This window comes from Thermobia domestica, chromosome 4 (assembly GCF_964235325.1).
Source record: "Thermobia domestica chromosome 4, izTheDome1.hap1.1, whole genome shotgun sequence".
Taxonomy (NCBI): Eukaryota; Metazoa; Arthropoda; class Insecta; order Zygentoma; family Lepismatidae; genus Thermobia; species Thermobia domestica.
Genome location: NC_137457.1, coordinates 151,298,629 through 151,321,216, shown reverse-complemented (window position 1 = coordinate 151,321,216; position 22,588 = coordinate 151,298,629).

The window sequence follows — 22,588 nt, the reverse complement described above, 5'->3', positions numbered from 1 at the left end:
AAGCCTCATCTAATGGGTTAATACCTTCATCACCTCTCTCTAACCTTTCTTGGAGCTTAGTAAAGGTCCGCAAAATCTGAAGCCTGGTATATGTAACTCTGGTATCCCGTTGATGCTTAAAATCTTATTCATTAGTCCTTTCCCAAGCTTCTCATCGTTCCAGAATCGTGATGGTAACGTATTTAAGATCTCAATAGAATAACCTATACCTTTTGGATCATTAGGAATAAATTGTGAAAGCTTTTTATTAATCATGCTCACCATACCTACTTTCTCATTATAAAAGTTATTATTACCAGCCTTTTCTTCTCCATCTATAACTATTAACCGATCAATTAACTTTCTCACATCATCCATCCATATATATTATTTAGGTACCTCTGTACATTGTTTAATTCCTTCACCAGTACTTTTAGGTGTCGTTTTCTTTTTAGGAGTTGGAGGTAAATTTGGCTTAAAATAATAATCCCAAATAGGCTTGATAATATTATTGTACTTAGAACATCTATTAGATGCTACATTTTTATCTCGATTAAATTTTTGGAAGGCAGCATCTGATTTTATTATTATTTCCTTGTACTGTTCAAAATCGTCACCATCATAATCTTCAATGGTTTTATTAGTATTCATCGTTAACAATTCCCATAGTCCTTCTGTTCCTTTATAAGTTTTACCATAAATTATCAAATCATCACCACTCACTTTAACTTCAGAATTTCCTATCTTATTTATTATTCTTCCATCTTCTTCTACAGCTCTTATTCCAAATACACTATCATTTATTTTACTATAATATTTTGTTGCAATCTTACCACATGATTGTGCTTTTGTTAAAGGCTCTACTCCTTCCACTTTGTCTTTACTTTGTTTTCTCATTTGTTTTATTTCTCCTGTTATAGGTGTATCACTACTACTTGGAGGACTATCATAAGTTATCTTTTTAGGTGTTTCTAGTAGACTAGGATCTACTGAAGCCGAATTATGTACAGCTGGAACAAGTTCAGTTATTAGATTTTTATTTTGTTCTGCTACTTCTTTGATCTCACTTCCCAAGTTTTGAATAGTATCAATTACAGGCTGTTCTTGTGTCTTAAATGTATCACATATACCTGCTCTTTCTTTCTTCCAAGATTTGAAGACCTTTATCAAGAACTCCTTTAACTTGATATTCTTATTAATTTCTGTCTCATCCATTTATTATATAGAAAACGAACAAAGGTCAATAAATGTCAAACGTTAAAACGTCAATAAACGTGAAAAACGTCAATAAACCTGAAAAACATCAAACGTTTAAGAAGTGTTTTATCATGTTCCTATACTTACCATTGTCTACCTTCCTTGTCATATCAATTACTATAAAACCATAATCTTCTTGCCAACATTTTGAACATATCTCTTTAAATTTATCATAAGACATATCTCCTCCAACAAACTCATTATACACATGTTTAAGATTAGTATCATCTTGTGTAAATACGCATAGGAAGTTAACGTTATCTCTTATAAGTTCTTTAGGTACTTTTGAATATGTCTGTGCAAGATAGAAACAGTTTAAATGTCTATGTCTACCTCTTGTTAAGTAATTTCTAACAGTATCTTTTCTCTCTAAAATGTAATCATCAAAAACAACTACAGAGTATTTTTCACATTCATCAATAGGTACAATACAATCATTACTGCTTAAGAACGTTGCTATTTGTTTATTGAATCTTAGTTCTGCTTTTTCAAATCAATCTTTTAATTGCTCATACTTTGGCTGATTCATGCTTTTAGAATATATGTAAAAGTAATTATTGTTTAACCAACCTGGCTGTAATAAGAAGTTAAATAAAAAAAGTTTTACCATAACCAGATGGACTCACGGTAATACATCGAATATCATCAGGTATAAGCTCTCCAATTTTTTCTTAACTGTTGTTCCTTTTATCATCTCCTTTACATCCCAGTTAATAGTTTTCATTCTCATTTATTATAGAGAAAATCGTCAGCCCTATTTGCTAACTTTTTTTATGATCTTATATCTTTAAATTGCTCTCTAATCTTGTGCAATGTATCTTTTATATATTCGTTATCCATTTCACCATATAATGTTATTATCATTTCTAACTGTTCTTTAAATGAATTAATACAAGTGACAATGGTTTTATATTCATCTTTTCTTTTGCTTATGTTTAACTTAGAAGACAAACCTGTTATAATAGCACTTCCAGTTGCAAGAGAAGTTGTTAATATTGAGTTCATTGACATTTTTAATATTGAGTAATTTGTTACAGGTATAAAAATATTAATTAACCCAGTTGTTGCAGAAAGTATAACCGATAACGTAATCAATGTGTAGTCTGCATATGCAACAATTCGTAGTTTTCTCTTTTTCTTCTTTAAACTATATTCTAACTTTTGAATGATATCTTCTATTAACTTGATTACTTTCTCTGTTGGAATATATCTAAATAAATCAAACTCGCTCATTTATTATATAATAAATGGCTAAGGTATTTAAGTTAACGAGTGATACTTCTGTTTTAAAGAAGAAACTCCATTACGAATTAGACAAGAGTAGCAACTATTCAAGTATAGGACTAGTTGGGTTTTACAGTACATATCTAACACCAAACGTTACAGACAAAATAATAAGTTGACAATTTGTATCGAAGGACAATTTTTGAAGCAACTCATAGTTCAACCTGGTCAATATAGTTTAAAAGAGTTAGAAGAATATATTAAATCAAATATTCCATACACTGGTGATGCTTTTAAAAATATTAAATTTACTGAGGACAGAAAAAATACAGTTAAAATATTTAGCGAACCTTGTGATATAACCTTAGATACTATTAATACCGTATTAGGTTTTAGTGAGAAAAACTTGACCAAAAGATAGAACATGTTGGAGATAAGATACCAAAGTTTCATCCGTTCGACACAGTTAATGTTCACTCTAATATAGCAGATGGTATGTTTGTTAAAGATAGGGAGTACACACATAGAGGAAAAGGAATTATAGCATCATTTAAAACAGATGCTGAGTTTAAACATAGTATTATTTACGAGCCTACTTATCCATTCTTTTTCCCTATATCTAAAGACAAGGTTGATAATTTTGAGATAAGGATAACAGATGAGAATGATTCCTTAATTGATTTTGGTGGAGCTACAACAACTGTACTTTACAAACTAAGATTTTTTTTAAATAAATAGGAAGATGTGTTCCATTAAAGGTTGTATGTTTAGTGTTCCTTGCAACGAACTAAAGGATTTAAATATTGATCATGTTAAGAAAGAAACAACTTAGCGATAAATCTAAGAAAATTAAAGAAAGTAAAGGAATGGATTTAACTTTAACTACTAAACAAATGAAAAATATTAAGAAAGAGCATATGGGTGGTTTTATTTTTACAACTCCGGCCATTTTAGCAGTTTTAGGAGCAGTTGGTTCATTAGCAGGTGGTGCAGCAGCGATTACTAAAACTGTACTTGATGCTAAGAAGAATAAACAAGAACTTGAAGAACAAAAAAGACACAATATGGCTATAGAAGAAAAGCAGGGAGCAGGTAAACCAAAGAAGTCAAACAACTAAAACCATTGACCAACTTCGATATAGAGAGGTTGGTTAAAGAATTAAAGATAAAACGATTTAGAGGTGTATTTATGAGTGATGAACTTCCACAAAAACCCTATGTAAATGAGTGTGGTATAGTTACCCTCGATAAATCAGAAAACATTGGTACTCATTTGATATGCTATTGGAAAGATATCAACATAAAGTACGTGTTCTATTCATATGGTGGTGTTCCTCCTAAACAACTAGTACAATATCTTGGTACTGAAAACTTATTTTACAATGACGAACGAATACAAGACTTTAATTCAATTATATGTGGTCATCTTTGTGTTAAGGTTTTTAATCTTCTAATTCAAGGGTATTCTTTTAGTGATGTTATGTATATGATTAAAAATGATTAAATATTATTAAGTTTAAGTACTTTTATGGTTTATATCCTAAAAGTTTTGTTTTAAGATAAATATGGAAGCTATACACAATAGATTTTTAGATTTTTTTGAGAAGCATCAGGATGAACTAGATGGAATAGTTAGTTATAATTTTTATCGGTATTTTAAGTATGTTAGTAAGATAGACTTAAAAGATAAAAACAACGTATATTATGTTATTGATTTATGAAAAATGTTTATACCTAAATTTTTGTACACGGAAGAAGAGTTGGAAAAGTTATATCTAATAATTACCTTAAAGGACTTGTTGTCAAATTATAGTTCTAAACCATTAAAATGCAGGAATTGTGGTAGTAAGTCATTAACAAAAGGTATGAGTACATACGTTTGTGATGATTGTTCTGTAACGAATGGTTGGGTTTACAGTACTAATGAAGGAATGAGAGCTGCTTCTGTGAGAAAACCATGGTATGACACTACAAAAAAATTTAAGTTACAGGTATCTCGTTTGCAAGCTTTACAGAATAGAATTATTCCCGAAGATGTGTTCAAGGTGTTAAATGATGAATTTAGAGATATACCAAAACATTTAATATTAACAAAAGATGTTCTAGAAGTACTAAAGAAAAATAAATACACAAATTATTATGATAATGTATATTTAATACACTATCACGTTACCGATCAAAAACCATTAAACATACGACATATGGAAGAAACGCTTATAAACGAGATTGAAAACTTACACGAGACCTTTATAGAACTGTATGCAAAAAGGTATTATTTATTAACTTAAAATGTGTTTTGTACTATCTGTTGAAAAAGCATGATGTTCATGTTGATATTGATTTTAAATATTCACCTAAACAAATAGAGATGTTAAAGCAATGTTTTGAAAAATTAGAATGGGCATTTTCTGTATAATAAATGAGTATGGATATATTTGGTAATGTTAAAGATAGAAAAGGTGATATTGATATTAGTGAAGAAAATTTAAATTTGTTGGAGAATTTAAATGATGTTGTTACCGTAAGTCAACTTAGATCAATAGAAGCTCAATTAGAGAACGATGGAAAGCGATTTGAAGATGCATTAGAAACGTTACAAGACATCTACATAAAAAGAAGATTTTCAAAAAATTAGGATGGATACAACTAAATTGATTATGCAGAAAGAAACTATACCTCTATTATATCGATTGAGAACTAAGAATGTTAAAGACCCAATCTTTAGAATATTCAATCTTTCTAGTGGTTACAAATTTCTCTATAATGAAAAAATAATGCACATAGAATTAAGTTTGGATAAATACTTTTTAGAGGTATATTTGGGTGATACTTTGATTGAAAATTTACCTTTTAACTTTAACAAGAATGATATAATTACAATTAAACCAAATATAAATTCAGCTATGGAAGGACAATTATTATTTGTTGTAATATACATAGAAAGAGAAATTTCTTAAAGGCGTTTGCTATATAATAAATATGGATATTTTTGGTAACATTAAAAGTATAATAGAAGAATTTAGAGAAGTTATTACATCCTGGGTTGATCTTAAGAACAAAAGATTGGTTAATATATCTAATGATATCGATAAACAAGATGTTGTAACATTAGAACAGCTTGAATCCGTGAAAGGAGAGTTTAATTTACTTACACGAAAAGAAATTGTTGAATTTCCATGTCGATTGGCAGAAGATGATCTTGGGAAACCAGCCTTTTTTGTATATAATTTAGCTGCTGCCTACAAATTTTTTATAGAGGTAGGTTAATGCATATAGAAACAAGTCTTAATAAACATCTTATAGACCTATTTTTAAACGACGCTTTAGTTGAAAGTTTTCGATTACACTTTAATAGGTATGATCAGTTAACAATTAGACCATCTAAAGATTCTGAATTGAAAGAAGGTAAATTATTATTGCTTATTATGTATATAGAAATAGAAGATGAAGGTGAAAACGAATCAAGTGATGATGACGATAATGTTAAAAGTATAGTATTATGTAGTGATAAATTTTATTTTTTTTGTTGATTTTCTATACAATAAATAATGATAATGTATTGTGTTAAATGTACGAAATTAACAGATACGAAGGAAGATACCATTAGAATTGAACAAACAAAGAATGGAAGATATCTAAAGAAAGGTATTTGTTCTGTATGGGGTGTTACTAAAAGTCAATTCGTTAAAAAGAATGATTGACTATATGATGGTAAAGGTATTAGAAAAGACATTATTGAAGAAATTCACAAACCATCTAGAACAAACTTTGACAGATTAAGTGTAGTTATAAAAGGTATCGATGATCTTTGGCAAGCTGATCTTGTAGAAATGGACCATATGGTGATTTTAAATTGATTATAGATAAGAATACAGGATACTTTAATGCTACTAAGTTGTGTGATAAGAGTGGAAAATCATTTGTAGGTTGGCTAAGATTAGTAAGAAGTACGAAACTACTTGAATATTATGATAAAAAAATTAGCTGGAGCAGATATGCTCCAGCAAAAATCATCATATTCCATAGAACCAAAAGGAACGAATAAAAGTAACTTATTAATTTCAGGAACATATGTTTACATAAGAATACTCTGGAAATAGCTTCATGGTTGTCGCTCGATTTTTATGATAAATGTAGCAACATTATAGAAGACTACTTTATTCAGAGTTTTAAACAATGCCAACACAATAATGAAGAACTAGAAAGAAAGGTAGAAGAGATAGAACAACAAAAGAACGATTATGAATAGAAAACATAAGACTTAGCGAGATAGCAGCACCATATACAGATGATGTTTCAAAAGATAATAGCATAATCATATATAAGAAGAACAAACCTAATGATCCTTTCCCTTATTATGCTATTCGTTGTCAAAAGAGAAGCCTATATAAGCCTCTTAATGAAGCAGAAGAAAAATATCCGAATCATGTAATAATATACGAAAAGTTTAGAGATCCTAACAGTATTAAGTTATTCAACCTAATGCAGCAAGTACTAGATATTCGTAAAGGTAAGGGTAATGAGTTTTGGACATCCCTATCAGAAGAAGATTTGGTTAAAGAAATAGATTGTTTATATGATCAGTTAATATCTGATAATTAAGGTTAATATTAGATGATTCAAGTTACAACCTTTATGATATAATTGTCATAAAAGGTAATTAGTTAAACATTAAACAAACCATCTGTTGTAACATCGAATGCTAAATTCAATATACTACCTAAATCAGAATTATTATGATATATTCTTATTATAACTCTCCAATCTACATAGTGTTTAAATACATATATAAACTCTACAGAGAGGTCTTGATAAATTGAAATGTTATCTCAATGAACGCGGTCTTTGAACTCTGAAAAAATTCCTTCTGTTAAATTTTGAAATATTGAAATCATTGCCCAATCTACTTTGTCAGCATAATCTCTTATAAGGTTTTCTGATAATTGCTGAGTCCTACAAAAGCTCCACCAATCAACTCTATCTGCATGTTTTCGTATAAAGGCTTCAGAGAGTTTGCTTCCATAAGATATAGCATCAAAATCAACTTTATCTATAAACTCATTAATAAATTCTTCAGATTGGTTTTGATTTAACGATACTTCTTTCCAATCAACTCTATCTGCAAATTCTCTTATAAAGTCTTCTGATAAATCTTGGCTTTCCGAAATATTCTCCCAATCAACTTTATCAGCTAATTCTCTTAAAAACTCTTCTGATAACTTTTTCCATGAACATATTTTACTCAAATTAACTTTCTCCTGATATTTGCGTATGAAGTCTTCTGTAATGTGATCATAGTTATATTCTTCCTCATAATCATCATAACCTATAGATAACCATTGTTCATCAGTCAGCGAATCTAATATTTCATCAGACAAATTCATAACGTTTGCATAGAGAATGTTTTGTATAAGAAATGAGTTATTTTCTTTAGTGGCTTTCTTGAACAAATGATCTAACATACCTATGGAAACCTAAAATTTATTTTGTCTTCATCATTATAACCACCAATATCTAGATGTTTACATACACAATCAAGTATAGGTTTGTAAGATAATATTTCCTTAGCACTAGTCATATTCACCTGTTCGTTTTTATTTTTAGGTTTTTTAAATTCATCTCATTTTTGTTGGTTTTCTATATAATCAATATGAAAGCACATTTTGATTTATTACATGATAGACAAACTAATTCATCATGATCTTCAACTCTTAGCAGCACTACTAGAGAAGCAAATACAGTTAAAGGAAAAAGAATTATTAATAATGCAACAAGAAACACTTGAGTTGGATAGTGATGATGAATATAAATATGGTAGTGATGACTATGACGATGATGAGTAAGTTTACAAAAATGATTTAATTTTAATATGTATATATGTAACTTTGATGGGCTAATCCCATGAAAGTCGTGTTCTAATACAACGCGTAATATGTGGACAATGGCAGGAGTGTACAATGTTAAGTGTTGTATTAGGATATATGGAAGTAAAAATAGTACAAAAATGAACAGAAATAATCCGGGGAAGATGAAAAATTGAGTAGTAAGATTTTCTATATATTAAAAGATGAGTAATTATATTAAATTTACTGTAGTGGAGTTAAGGTGACGATGTAAAGAGAGGGGAATCAGAAGATATTCCCGATTAAGAAAACATGAACTAATAAACCTTCTTAAACAACATGATGATGAACAAAGCAGAAGACAGATTAGAGATATATTCCCATTTAAACAAGAAATAATTGAAGAACCGAAACCAGCACGTATACCAATTAAGATAGAATTAGAAGAAACAGCACTCAAGAAGCGTTTACAAACTATTAAAGTTGAAAACGTAGGTGGATATAAAGACCCAATAAAATTTTTAGACACAAGTGGAAGAGTTGCTATTAACAAAAACAAAGCAGAATTAAAATTCAACCCTGTTAAAGTAAATCTCGTTTTCATTTGTGACTATATTAAAGATAAAGAAATAGAAGAGCGCAATTTCAAAACATCAAACGAGAGAATATTAGAATCAACTGACTTAAATGATAATATACATCATGCAAAACAAAAAATACATAGAGAAATGGAAGAGTTTGAAGGTAGAGGATCAGGATGGGCATTACACCAAATTAAATACTTACAAATCAGATAAAACAAATATATACCATTAAGAGCTTCTTCCTATATAGAACTTCCTAAACTAATTAAAGTTAAGAAAGCAGTGATTAATGTTAAAAATAAAGACAATAAATGTTTCTTCTGTTCTAATGCAAGTTACTTAAAACCTGTTGATATACATCCTGAAAGACCTTCACACCATAAACGACTTGCTGGTAAAATAGAAAAGAAATATTGTGATAACATTGAATTTTGTGATAACAATTAAAATATATTCCAAAATTTGAAAGAAGAAGTAATATTTCTATCAATGTTTACAGCTATGACAAAAACTATAATGTATATCCTCTTCAAATCACAAAAACAAAGCAAGAAAAACATGTTGATTTATTACATATAAAAGATGATCAAAATAATAATCATTTCTGTTGGATAAAAGACCTATCACGATTAATAAGAAGTAAAGTAACAAAACATACTGAGAAGTTATACTTTTGTGATAGATGTTTAACAAGACATCTTAGAAATGAGAAACAGTTGCAAAACCATGAGCTATATTGTAAAACCATAGCCTCTTTTTGGCTTCAACTAAGAAGCAGGGGACAAGAGACCAAAGGTTCAGGTCGAAACTGAGTGCAATTGTTTGCTTCCTACTTATGAGATAAGTTGACAGCAACACCTTTTGGATGCAAACCAAATATTATATTTAACTATTATCCCCTCTTATTAGTCGGCTCATGTTAGAGATCCTTGATTTCATTCATGATAAAGGCCCACTAGGAGAATTACTAAGAATGTTAGTCTAACGAGAGATCAGGATAATGTATTAGTGCTGTTAATAGTAATTGTTATTGGAAGTAAAAGGGCAATTTCTACATCGATGATGAGGAAGATTACAGCAATAAGGAAGAATCGTAATGAGAACCTAATTCGGGCTGATGATTTAGGGTCGAATCCACATTCAAAGGGGGAATTTTTTCCTCGGTCATTAATAACTTTTTTGGAAAGAAGAGTTGAAATGGCTATAACGATTAAGCAAATAATAATAGTTAATAGACCAGTTGTTAAAACTGTATTAAATGCCTATTTCATTTAAATGATCCTTTTGATTGGAAGTCAAATATACTATATATATATATTAAATAGGCTAACCTCCTCATCAATAAATAGAAATATAAAGGAATAGTCACACTACATCTACAAAATGTCAATATCAGGCAGCAGCCTCAAATCCAAAATGGTGTGTAGGAGAAAAATGTGATAAAAGGTGACATAATAAACAAGTGGCTAGGAATGTAGAACCAATGATAACGTGAAGACCGTGGAAGCCTGTTGCTATAAAGAATGTTGAACCGTAGACAGCGTCTGCAATAGTGAATGGGGCTTCATAATAGTCGTATGCTTGTAATGCAGTGAAGTATAAGCCAAGGAGAATTGTGAGTAGTAGACCTTGAGTGGCTTGAGTGTGATTACCTTCTATTAATCTGTGATGAGCTCATGTTACAGTGACTCCTGAGGCGAGTAGAATTGTAGTATTGAGTAAGGGAATATGTATTGGGTTGAATGGAACGATGCCTGTTGGAGGTCAGAAAGATCCAATTTCTACTGTTGGTGCTAGTCTACTATGAAAGAAGGCCCAAAAAAATGAAACGAAAAAGAATACCTCAGAAAAAATAAATAAGATTATGCCTCACCGAAGTCCTAATGTAACTTGTATAGTGTGCAATCCTTGATATGTTCCTTCTCGGGTCACATCTCGCCATCATTGAATTATAGTTAATAATGTAATTAGTATGCCTAGGAAGAATAGGGAAGGGTCATATTGATGAAATCATTTAGTGAGACCTGTGGTTGTAATTAAGGCCCCTAGAGCTCCAGTAAGCGGTCAGGGGCTTTGATCAACAAGGTGGTAAGGGTGATTTTGTGGTGCTGACATCAGTAACTTCTCTCGAATATAGTGTGACTAGGACGGCGAATACATATGATTGAATTACTGCAACAGCATATTCTAGTATTAGAAGGGTAATTTGTCCAATTATTAGTAATGAAAGTATGGAAAGAGATAAAGAAGGGCCTGTATTACCTAGTTAGGTTAAGAGGAGATGCCCTGCAATTATATTTGCTATTAATCGAACAGCTAGGGTTCCGGGCCGAATGATGTTACTAATTATTTCAATGCATACTATAAATGGTATGAGAGGAGCCGGAGTTCCAGAAGGAACGAGATGGGCAAATATATGTTGAGTGTGATTAATTCAGCCGTAGATTATGAAACTTATTCAAAGGGGGAGGACAAGAGTTCATGTAAAAGTTAGATGTCTAGAGCTGGTAAATACATAAGGAAATAAGCCTATAAAATTATTAAATAGGATGAAGGAGAATAAGGAAATAAATAGGAAGGTTCTTCCTTGATGACTAGTAGAACCAAGAATAGTTTTGAATTCCTTATGAAGCGTTAGGGTAATTTTATTTCATAAAATGTTTGGCCGTCCTGGCAAGAATCAAAATGGTATTGGAATAATTAGAAGTCCAATTACTGTTCTAAGTCAGTTAAATGATATATTTATAATTGAAGTAGAGGGATCAAATGTTGAAAAAAGATTTGTTATCACTTTCAGTTTATGGTTGTTTTTTTAATGTTAGTGCTATCTAAAGAAGGATGAGGTGTATTTGAATTAAAATATATAATAGATGCAAATAAAAGGTAGCACAAAGAAAATATAATAAATAATATGAGTCATTTTAGGGGAGATATTTGTGGGATAGAAAAATACTATTAAGTAGTAATTTAAGCTTGACATGAGTAGTAGGCCCCCCGTTATATCGAGCCGAGTCAGCAAAAATTTTTGTGACGTCATAGGTCAAAGGTCAATGACCTTGGCCAGGGGTCAATGACCGAGGGGTACCTAGGACCACCCCCTCTAAATTTTGGCAGGGGTACCTTGGCCCACCCCCTAAATTTTGGCAGGGGTACATAGGACCACCCCCCTTAAATTTTGGAAATTGCCAAATTTAAAAATTTGGTATGGTAGCCTAGGACCATAGTATGTACCTCTATCAGTATTGGGTGTCTATGTCGTTCCCTTTCATGGGTAAAAAATTGCCAAAAATTCAAATTTCGGGGTTTTTTGACCTAATTTATCCCCTTTGATGAGGTGTTATTACCTTATATAGTTATATGGACGTATACAGGGGTCCATTACCTTTCATAACATATGGGTATATTAATGCACCCCTTGAAAAGTTTGGGAGGGGTACCTTGGCCCACCCCTTCAATTTTGGAAATTGCCCAATTTAAACATTGGGTATTATAGTATAGGACCCTAATATGTATCGTGATAAATTTGGGCGGTCCACCTTGTTTCCTTCTAGGGGTACAAAATTGCCAAAATATAAACGTAAGCAATACGTTATACCACGTGTTTGGTTTTCGACCTAATTTATCTCCTTGGATGAGGTCCTATTACCTTATATAGTTATATGGTCATGTATAGGGGTCCATTATCTATCATAAGACATGGGTACATTGGTGCACCCCTTGAAAAATTTGGGAAGAGTACCTTGGCCCACCCCTTAAATTTTGGAAATTGCCAAATCTAAAAATTTGGTGTGGTAGCCTAGGACCATAGTATGTACCTCTATCAGTATTGGGTGTCTATGTCGTTCCCTTTCATGGGTAAAAAATTGCCAAAAATTCAAATTTCGGGGATTTTTGACGTAATTTATCACCTTTGATGAGGTGTTATTACCCTATATAGTTATATGAGCGTATACAGGAGTCTATTATCTTTCATAAGATATGGGTACATTGGTGCACCCCTTTAAAAATTTGGGAGGGGTACCTTGGCCCACCCCTTAAATTTTAGAAATTGCCCAATTTAAACATTTGGTATTATAGTACAGGACCCTAATATGTATTATGATAAATTTGGATGGTCCACCTCGTTCCCTTTTAGGGGTACAAAATTGCCAAAATATAAACGTAAGCAATACGTAGTACCACGTGTTTGGTTTTTGGTCGATTTTATCCCCGTTGATGAGGTCCTATTACCTTATATGGTTATATGGGCGTATACAGGTGTCCATTACCTTTCATAAGACATGGGTACATTAATGCACCCCTTGAAAAATTTGGGAGGGGTACCTTGGCCCACCCCTTAAATTTTGGAAATTGACCAATTTAAACATTGGGTATTATAGTATAGGACCCTAATATGTATTATGATAAATTTGGATGGTCCACCTCGTTCCCTTTTAGGGGTATAAAATTGTCAAAAATATAAACGTAAGCAATACGTTGTACCACGTGTTTGTTCTTTTGGCCCATTTATCCCCTTGGATGAGGTCCTACTATATTATATAGTTATATGGTTATGTATAGGGGTCTATTTCCTATCATAAGACATGGGTATATTGGTGCACCCCTTGAAAAATTTGGGAGGGGTACCTTGGCCCACCCCTTCAATTTTAGAAATTGCCCATTTTACACATTTGGTATAATAGTATAGGACCCTAATATATATTACTATAAATTTGGGTGGTCCACCTCGTTCCCTTTTAGGGGTACCAAATTGCCAAAATTTTAGTACAACCACGTGTTTGGACTTTTGACCTAATTTATCGCCTTTGATGAGGTGTTATTATCCTATATGGTTATATGGGCGTATACAGGGTTCATTACCTTTCATAAAACATGGGTATATTAATGCACCCCGGTAGAGGTACCTTGGCCCACCCCTTAAATTTTGGAAATTGCCCAATTTAAACATTTGGTATAATAGTATAGGACCCTAATATATATTACTATAAACTCGTTCCCGTTTAGGGGTACAAAATTGCCAAAATATAAACGTAAGCAATACGTTGTACCACGTGTTTCGTTTTTTTACCTAATTTATTCCATTGGATGAAGTCCTATTACCTTATATCGTTATATGGTCACGTATGGGGATTCATTTCCTATCATAAGACATAGGTACATTTGTGCACCCTGGAGGGGTACTTTGGCCCACCCCTTTAATTTTGGAAATTGCCCCTTTTACATGTTTGGTATTATAGTATAGGACCCTAATATAGATTAGTATAAATTTGGATGATTCACCTCGTTTCCTTTCATGGGTACGAAATTGCCAAATTTTAGTACAACCACGTGTTTGGTTTTGGCTCAATTTATCCCCTTGGATGAGGTCCTATTACCTTATATGGTTATATGGCCATGTATGTATTGGTCCATTTCCTATTATAAGACATGTGTACATTGATGCACCCGAGGGAGGGGACTCGGTATCATAGTACATGCCTCAACATGTATCATGATAAATTTGGATGGTCCATCTTGTTCTCTTTCATGGGTAAAAAATTGCTAAAATATAAACATAAGCAATATGTTGTACCATGTGTTTGGTTTCTGGCCCAATTCTTCCCCTTTGATGATGTTCTATTACGTTATATGGTTATATGGACATGTATATGGGTTCATTTCCTATCATAAGACATGGGTACATTGACGCATACTTTAAAAATTTGGGAGGGGTATCTTGGCTCATCCACTCGGTTTTAGAAATTGTTTAATATAAGCATTTGGTATCATAGTACAGGACCTCAATATGTACCACTATAAATTTGGATGGTCCACATCGTTCCCTTTCATGGGTAAAGAACTACCAAAAATCAAATTTTGGAGGTTATTGACCCCGTCTTATAAGGTTTTAACGCGTTATATGGATATGTACAGAGGTTTATTACCTTCATATGTTTATGTTCCCTTTTAAATTTGGGAATTATCAAATAACAAAATTCGGTAAACGTTTTCTAGGACCCATTGGTGTCCCTCTTATGGCCAAATATTCAAAATTTAAAGGTTATTGACCGGCTTTATTATTGAATAAGTACAGGATTTATTACTTTTTTCATAAGACACAGGTGTGTTTGTGTACCAATCTTAAATTTTGGGAGGGGGTACATTTCTTATTGTCATATCAATAATTGGTAATTGTTCTTAGAATTGGGTGGTATCTCTTTCTTTGGGTAAATCATTGTCAAATATGAGTATGATCACGTGATCAGTTATTGACCTATGATGGGATTAGGAGCCCAGGACATTGGTACATTTAAACTTTATAGGATAATTTGAGAATGCGTCATTGGTATTGATTATTACAGCCAAATATAAACGTAAGCAATACGATGTACCACGTGATTGACCTTGATGAGGTAGTGTACAGGGATACATAGCTAACCTTATTGAATCTTATGACTCATAGTCTTAAGGAAATACATGCTACAACACTGGCAAAGTTATTGTTGATGCAATTTGATTGGTGGATCACTATCTTTCGTGCAATCTGATTGGCTGATCACTATCTTTCGGGCAATCTGATTGGTTGCTGATGTTCAAATCTTTGCTGCATTCAGTTTTAAGTTTTGTTTAACATTTAAAAATCTTGGTTTCGTTCAACATTTTGCACTCACTGATAAATATGATCAAAACCGTTTATTTGTTAATCGAATAGTTAAAAACCGGATAAAGTTTGACGGTTAACCGTGAAACGTAAAATTTTTTTGTTTGAAAACTCTTGTTTCAAATTTGTTTGAATTTTTTTGAAAACCGTTTATTTGTTAATCGAATAGTTAAAAAACCGGATAAAGTTTGACGGTTAACCGTGAAACGTAAAATTTTTAGTTTGAATTTTTTGTTTGAAACTTTGCTTGAAAATTCTTGCTTTCAAATTTTTGTTTGAATTTTTTGTTTCAGAATTTTGTTTGAAATTTCTTTGACAACTTTTGTTTCAATTTTTTGTTTCAGAATTTTGTTTGAAATTTCTTTGACAACTTTTGTTTCAAAATTTTTTGTTTAAAAATTTTTCGTTTGAAATTTAAAAAAATTTTTGTATCAAAATTTTGTTTAAAATTTTTGTTTGAAATTTTTTGTTTGAAATTTTTTGTTTCAAAATTTTGTTTGAATTTTTTTGTTTAAAATTTTTTGTTGAAATTTTTTGTTTGAATTTTTTCGTTTCCAAGTTTTTCCGTTTCAAAAAATTTTTTTTTCAAAATTTTGTTTCAAAGATTTTTGTTCGAAATATTTGTTTGTTTGAAATTATTGTTTGGAAAATTTTGGTTTGACATCTTTTAAGTTTGTGCACTCATTAGTAAAGAACCGGAACTGTTTAGAACTAAAACCTCTGGCAACATTGTGGTGCACGTCAGAACATGATAATGCAACGACATCGGTTTTGCATCATCGTTCGAGTTAGTATTCATGATAACGTCATCATGGCTACTTGTCTGCAGTTTCTAAATACGCGTGATGTGATGAAATCATTTACCAAGATTACTGATTTACAACAGAATGTACCTTATAGAATCTTAGCTAGCCAAAAAATCCCTACAAAGTTTGGATTAAGAATCGTAGTGAAGCTTGAAAATGATAAGAATATAATTTTACCAGCAAGATATTTACCCATGGAGGCATCAAAACAACAAGAACTGCTGCGTTTCTTAAATACTGGATCTGTATCTTTATGTTACAAAGGATTCTTGGGTCGAAGTCATCAGTACACAGCCGGATTCGTCAGCAATTGTGATTCAAACGTCAGCACATTAGACATAGTTGTATGAATGTGGTTGGTCGGCATGACGTCTGTAACTGTGATGAAATCATGAATCAGCACATTCGACATCAGCAATAACTATAAACCAGCAAATACAGTGTCATCCCACGAAATCATTTGAGCAAGTGCTTTTCAGGAGGAAAGATGTGTACTTCTAACGATAAAGAGTTCATCTTCGCAAGCTATTATCCAATAAACAAAACATGTGATGATTGGTATCAGTGCTAGAACATTTGAACCAGTGATTCGATTGGGCAAAGCAGAACAATTTGGTGTACAACTGACCTGTGAAGAATGGCACGAATCGACCAAATGAATGATGAGCTAAATGTGACCATAGTCAAATCATTAGGCTCAAATCATGAAGTGGTCCTCGAAGAGAAGATGGTGCTGTTACGTAAAAAGAGTATATTCCATGTCCCTCGCAACATGGTGTATCTAACACAAACTGAATGGAACAAATTTATCAACGTATTTCAGTGTGTTAAACATGCAGTGGAAGTGTGCAACAAAACAAGTATATTCCTGAAAAAGTACTATTTTGAAAAATGTGTTATGCATATTGTACAACATGTATCTAGATATTGTGATGGTTGTTCGTGGGTGCATACCTGTATTGATAAACAGTTTATTTGTGATCAAATGGACATTGAGTTTCCACCAATTGATATTGCAATAGACCTTAAAAGACTTCAATTGGAATTAAAATTATATGCTAAAGACAAACTAGTGCACGAAGTTCAAAATACATTGTATCGACAATATCCAGAACCACTATCTGGTATGGATGTATGTGGAGTGTAATAAAATGATCCATTTCAATGAAGTGTTTTTTTTTTCATTTCAAGTACAACCCCATGTACTGACGTGCATCACAATGTTGCCAGAGGTTTTAGTTCTAACAGTTCCGGTTCTTTAAAAATTCGAAACAAAAAAAAAATTTTAAACAAAAAAATTTGGAAACGAAAAATTTCAAACGAAAAAATTTTAAACAAAAAATTTTCAAACAAAATTTTGCAACAAAAAAATTCAAACAAAATTTTGAAACAAAAAATTTCGAAACAAAAATTTTTAAACGAAAAATTTCAAACGAAAAAATGTCAAACCAAAGTTTCAAACTTTTTAAATGTTAAAATAAAACTGAATGCAGCAAAGATTTGAACATCAGCAACCAATCAGATTGCCCGAAAGATAGTGATCAGCCAATCAGATTGCACGAAAGATAGTGATCCACCAATCAAATTGCATCAACAATAACTTTGCCAGTGTTGTAGCATGTATTTCCTTAAGACTATGAGTCATAAGATTCAATAAGGTTAGCTATGTATCCCTGTACACTACCTCATCAAGGTCAATCACGTGGTACATCGTATTGCTTACGTTTATATTTGGCTGTAATAATCAATACCAATGACGCATTCTCAAATTATCCTATAAAGTTTAAATGTACCAATGTCCTGGGCTCCTAATCCCATCATAGGTCAATAACTGATCACGTGATCATACTCATATTTGACAATGATTTACCCAAAGAAAGAGATACCACCCAATTCTAAGAACAATTACCAATTATTGATATGACAATAAGAAATGTACCCCCTCCCAAAATTTAAGATTGGTACACAAACACACCTGTGTCTTATGAAAAAAGTAATAAATCCTGTACTTATTCAATAATAAAGCCGGTCAATAACCTTTAAATTTTGAATATTTGGCCATAAGAGGGACACCAATGGGTCCTAGAAAACGTTTACCGAATTTTGTTATTTGATAATTCCCAAATTTAAAAGGGAACATAAACATATGAAGGTAATAAACCTCTGTACATATCCATATAACGCGTTAAAACCTTATAAGACGGGGTCAATAACCTCCAAAATTTGATTTTTGGTAGTTCTTTACCCATGAAAGGGAACGATGTGGACCATCCAAATTTATAGTGGTACATATTGAGGTCCTGTACTATGATACCAAATGCTTATATTAAACAATTTCTAAAACCGAGTGGATGAGCCAAGATACCCCTCCCAAATTTTTAAAGTATGCGTCAATGTACCCATGTCTTATGATAGGAAATGAACCCATATACATGTCCATATAACCATATAACGTAATAGAACATCATCAAAGGGGAAGAATTGGGCCAGAAACCAAACACATGGTACAACATATTGCTTATGTTTATATTTTAGCAATTTTTTACCCATGAAAGAGAACAAGATGGACCATCCAAATTTATCATGATACATGTTGAGGCTTGTACTATGATACCGAATCCCCTCCCTCGGGTGCATCAATGTACACATGTCTTATAATAGGAAATGGACCAATACATACATGGCCATATAACCATATAAGGTAATAGGACCTCATCCAAGGGGATAAATTGAGCCAAAACCAAACACGTGGTTGTACTAAAATTTGGCAATTTCGTACCCATGAAAGGAAACGAGGTGAATCATCCAAATTTATACTAATCTATATTAGGGTCCTATACTATAATACCAAACATGTAAAAGGGGCAATTTCCAAAATTAAAGGGGTGGGCCAAAGTACCCCTCCAGGGTGCACAAATGTACCTATGTCTTATGATAGGAAATGAATCCCCATACGTGACCATATAACGATATAAGGTAATAGGACTTCATCCAATGGAATAAATTAGGTAAAAAAACGAAACACGTGGTACAACGTATTGCTTACGTTTATATTTTGGCAATTTTGTACCCCTAAACGGGAACGAGTTTATAGTAATATATATTAGGGTCCTATACTATTATACCAAATGTTTAAATTGGGCAATTTCCAAAATTTAAGGGGTGGGCCAAGGTACCTCTACCGGGGTGCATTAATATACCCATGTTTTATGAAAGGTAATGAACCCTGTATACGCCCATATAACCATATAGGATAATAACACCTCATCAAAGGCGATAAATTAGGTCAAAAGTCCAAACACGTGGTTGTACTAAAATTTTGGCAATTTGGTACCCCTAAAAGGGAACGAGGTGGACCACCCAAATTTATAGTAATATATATTAGGGTCCTATACTATTATACCAAATGTGTAAAATGGGCAATTTCTAAAATTGAAGGGGTGGGCCAAGGTACCCCTCCCAAATTTTTCAAGGGGTGCACCAATATACCCATGTCTTATGATAGGAAATAGACCCCTATACATAACCATATAACTATATAATGTAGTAGGACCTCATCCAAGGGGATAAATGGGCCAAAAGAACAAACACGTGGTACAACGTATTGCTTACGTTTATATTTTTGACAATTTTATACCCCTAAAAGGGAACGAGGTGGACCATCCAAATTTATCATAATACATATTAGGGTCCTATACTATAATACCCAATGTTTAAATTGGTCAATTTCCAAAATTTAAGGGGTGGGCCCAGGTACCCCTCCCAAATTTTTCAAGGGGTGCATTAATGTACCCATGTCTTATGAAAGGTAATGGACACCTGTATACGCCCATATAACCATATAAGGTAATAGGACCTCATCAACGGGGATAAAATCGACCAAAAACCAAACACGTGGTACTACGTATTGCTTACGTTTATATTTTGGCAATTTTGTACCCCTAAAAGGGAACGAGGTGGACCATCCAAATTTATCATAATACATATTAGGGTCCTGTACTATAATACCAAATGTTTAAATTGGGCAATTTCTAAAATTTAAGGGGTGGGCCAAGGTACCCCTCCCAAATTTTTAAAGGGGTGCACCAATGTACCCATATCTTATGAAAGATAATAGACTCCTGTATACGCTCATATAACTATATAGGGTAATAACACCTCATCAAAGGTGATAAATTACGTCAAAAATCCCCGAAATTTGAATTTTTGGCAATTTTTTACCCATGAAAGGGAACGACATAGACACCCAATACTGATAGAGGTACATACTATGGTCCTAGGCTACCACACCAAATTTTTAGATTTGGCAATTTCCAAAATTTAAGGGGTGGGGCAAGGTACTCTTCCCAAATTTTTCAAGGGGTGCACCAATGTACCCATGTCTTATGATAGATAATGGACCCCTATACATGACCATATAACTATATAAGGTAATAGGACCTCATCCAAGGAGATAAATTAGGTCGAAAACCAAACACGTGGTATAACGTATTGCTTACGTTTATATTTTTGGCAATTTTGTACCCCTAGAAGGAAACAAGGTGGACCGCCCAAATTTATCACGATACATATTAGGGTCCTATACTAATATACCCAATGTTTAAATTGGGCAATTTCCAAAATTGAAGGGGTGGGCCAAGGTACCCCTCCCAAATTTTTCAAGGGGTGCATTAATATACCCATATGTTATGAAAGGTAATGGACCCCTGTATACGTCCATATAACTATATAAGGTAATAACACCTCATCAAAGGGGATAAATTAGGTCAAAAAACCCCGAAATTTGAATTTTTGGCAATTTTTTACCCATGAAAGGGAACGACATAGACACCCAATACTGATAGAGGTACATACTATGGTCCTAGGCTACCATACCAAATTTTTAAATTTGGCAATTTCCAAAATTTAAGGGGGGTGGTCCTATGTACCCCTGCCAAAATTTAGGGGGTGGGCCAAGGTACCCCTGCCAAAATTTAGAGGGGGTGGTCCTAGGTACCCCTCGGTCATTGACCCCTGGCCAAGGTCATTGACCTTTGACCTATGACGTCACAAAAATTTTTGCTGACTCGGCTCGATATAACGGGGGGCCTACTACTACATGCTTACGTTATAATTTAACTAATTTTTCCATTAGGAGTAATTGTTACTTTACTATCTTTTGGTTTAAGAGACCATTGCTTACTTTCAGCCACCTAATGAAAGTTCTTGTATTATTTTTGTTATTCAGTTAATAAATACTGAATGAGGGCAGGCCTCAACAACAATTGGTATGAAACTGTGATTTGCACCACAAATTTCTGAACATTGACCGAAGAATAAGCCTGTGCGTGTAATATTAGCTGCTAATTAGCGGCAGCGGTGATTAAGATACGAATGTCAATATTAATAGGCAATACGATGCGATTGTCTACATCTAGAAGACGAAATGAATTAGGACTTATTTCATTAATAGGCACTATATAAGAATCAAATTCTGTTAGGGAGAAGTCAGAATATTCATAACTTCAGTATCACTGATGTCCAATTGTTTTAAGAGTAATTGCTGGCTGGTGAATTTCGTCTAGTAAGTATAAGAGTCGTAAGGATGGGAGGGCGATAAAGATTAGTGTAATAGCAGGCAAAATTGTCCAAATAGTTTCTAGGGTTTGGCCCTCTAATAAGTTACGGTTAATATGTGTGTTTGGTAGAAGAGAGGCTAGTAAATAGCCTACGAGAACTGTAATTATAATTACAATGAGTATTGTATGATCATGAAAAAATACTATTTGTTCTATTACAGGGGATGCTGCATCTTGAAGTCCTAGTTGATTTCAAATGGCCATTTCTAAAGAAGATGGTTATTCTTATGTTTGGGGCTTAGGCCCAATGCACTTATCTGCCACCTTAGAAGTTTATTAGTAAGGGAAGTTCTGCATAACTATGTTCTGCTGGCCGTAAGTTCTGGAATCATTCTAAAGATGTTGTTTGTTGATCCGAAAAGACTACTGGTCGAGCTCTCGTAAAGGCTTCTCATATAATAATTACAAGTACTAGCACGGCGACGAAGGAAAGGAATGAGCCAATACTTGATACTATATTTCATGTAGTGTAGGCATCTGGATAATCTGAATATCGGCGAGGCATCCCACTTAAACCTAAGAAATGTTGAGGGAAGAATGTGATGTTTACTCCTATAAATATTACTGGGAATTGAATTTTTAGTCATGTAGGATTTATTGTTGTTCCTCTAAATAGAGGGAATCAATGAATAAGTCC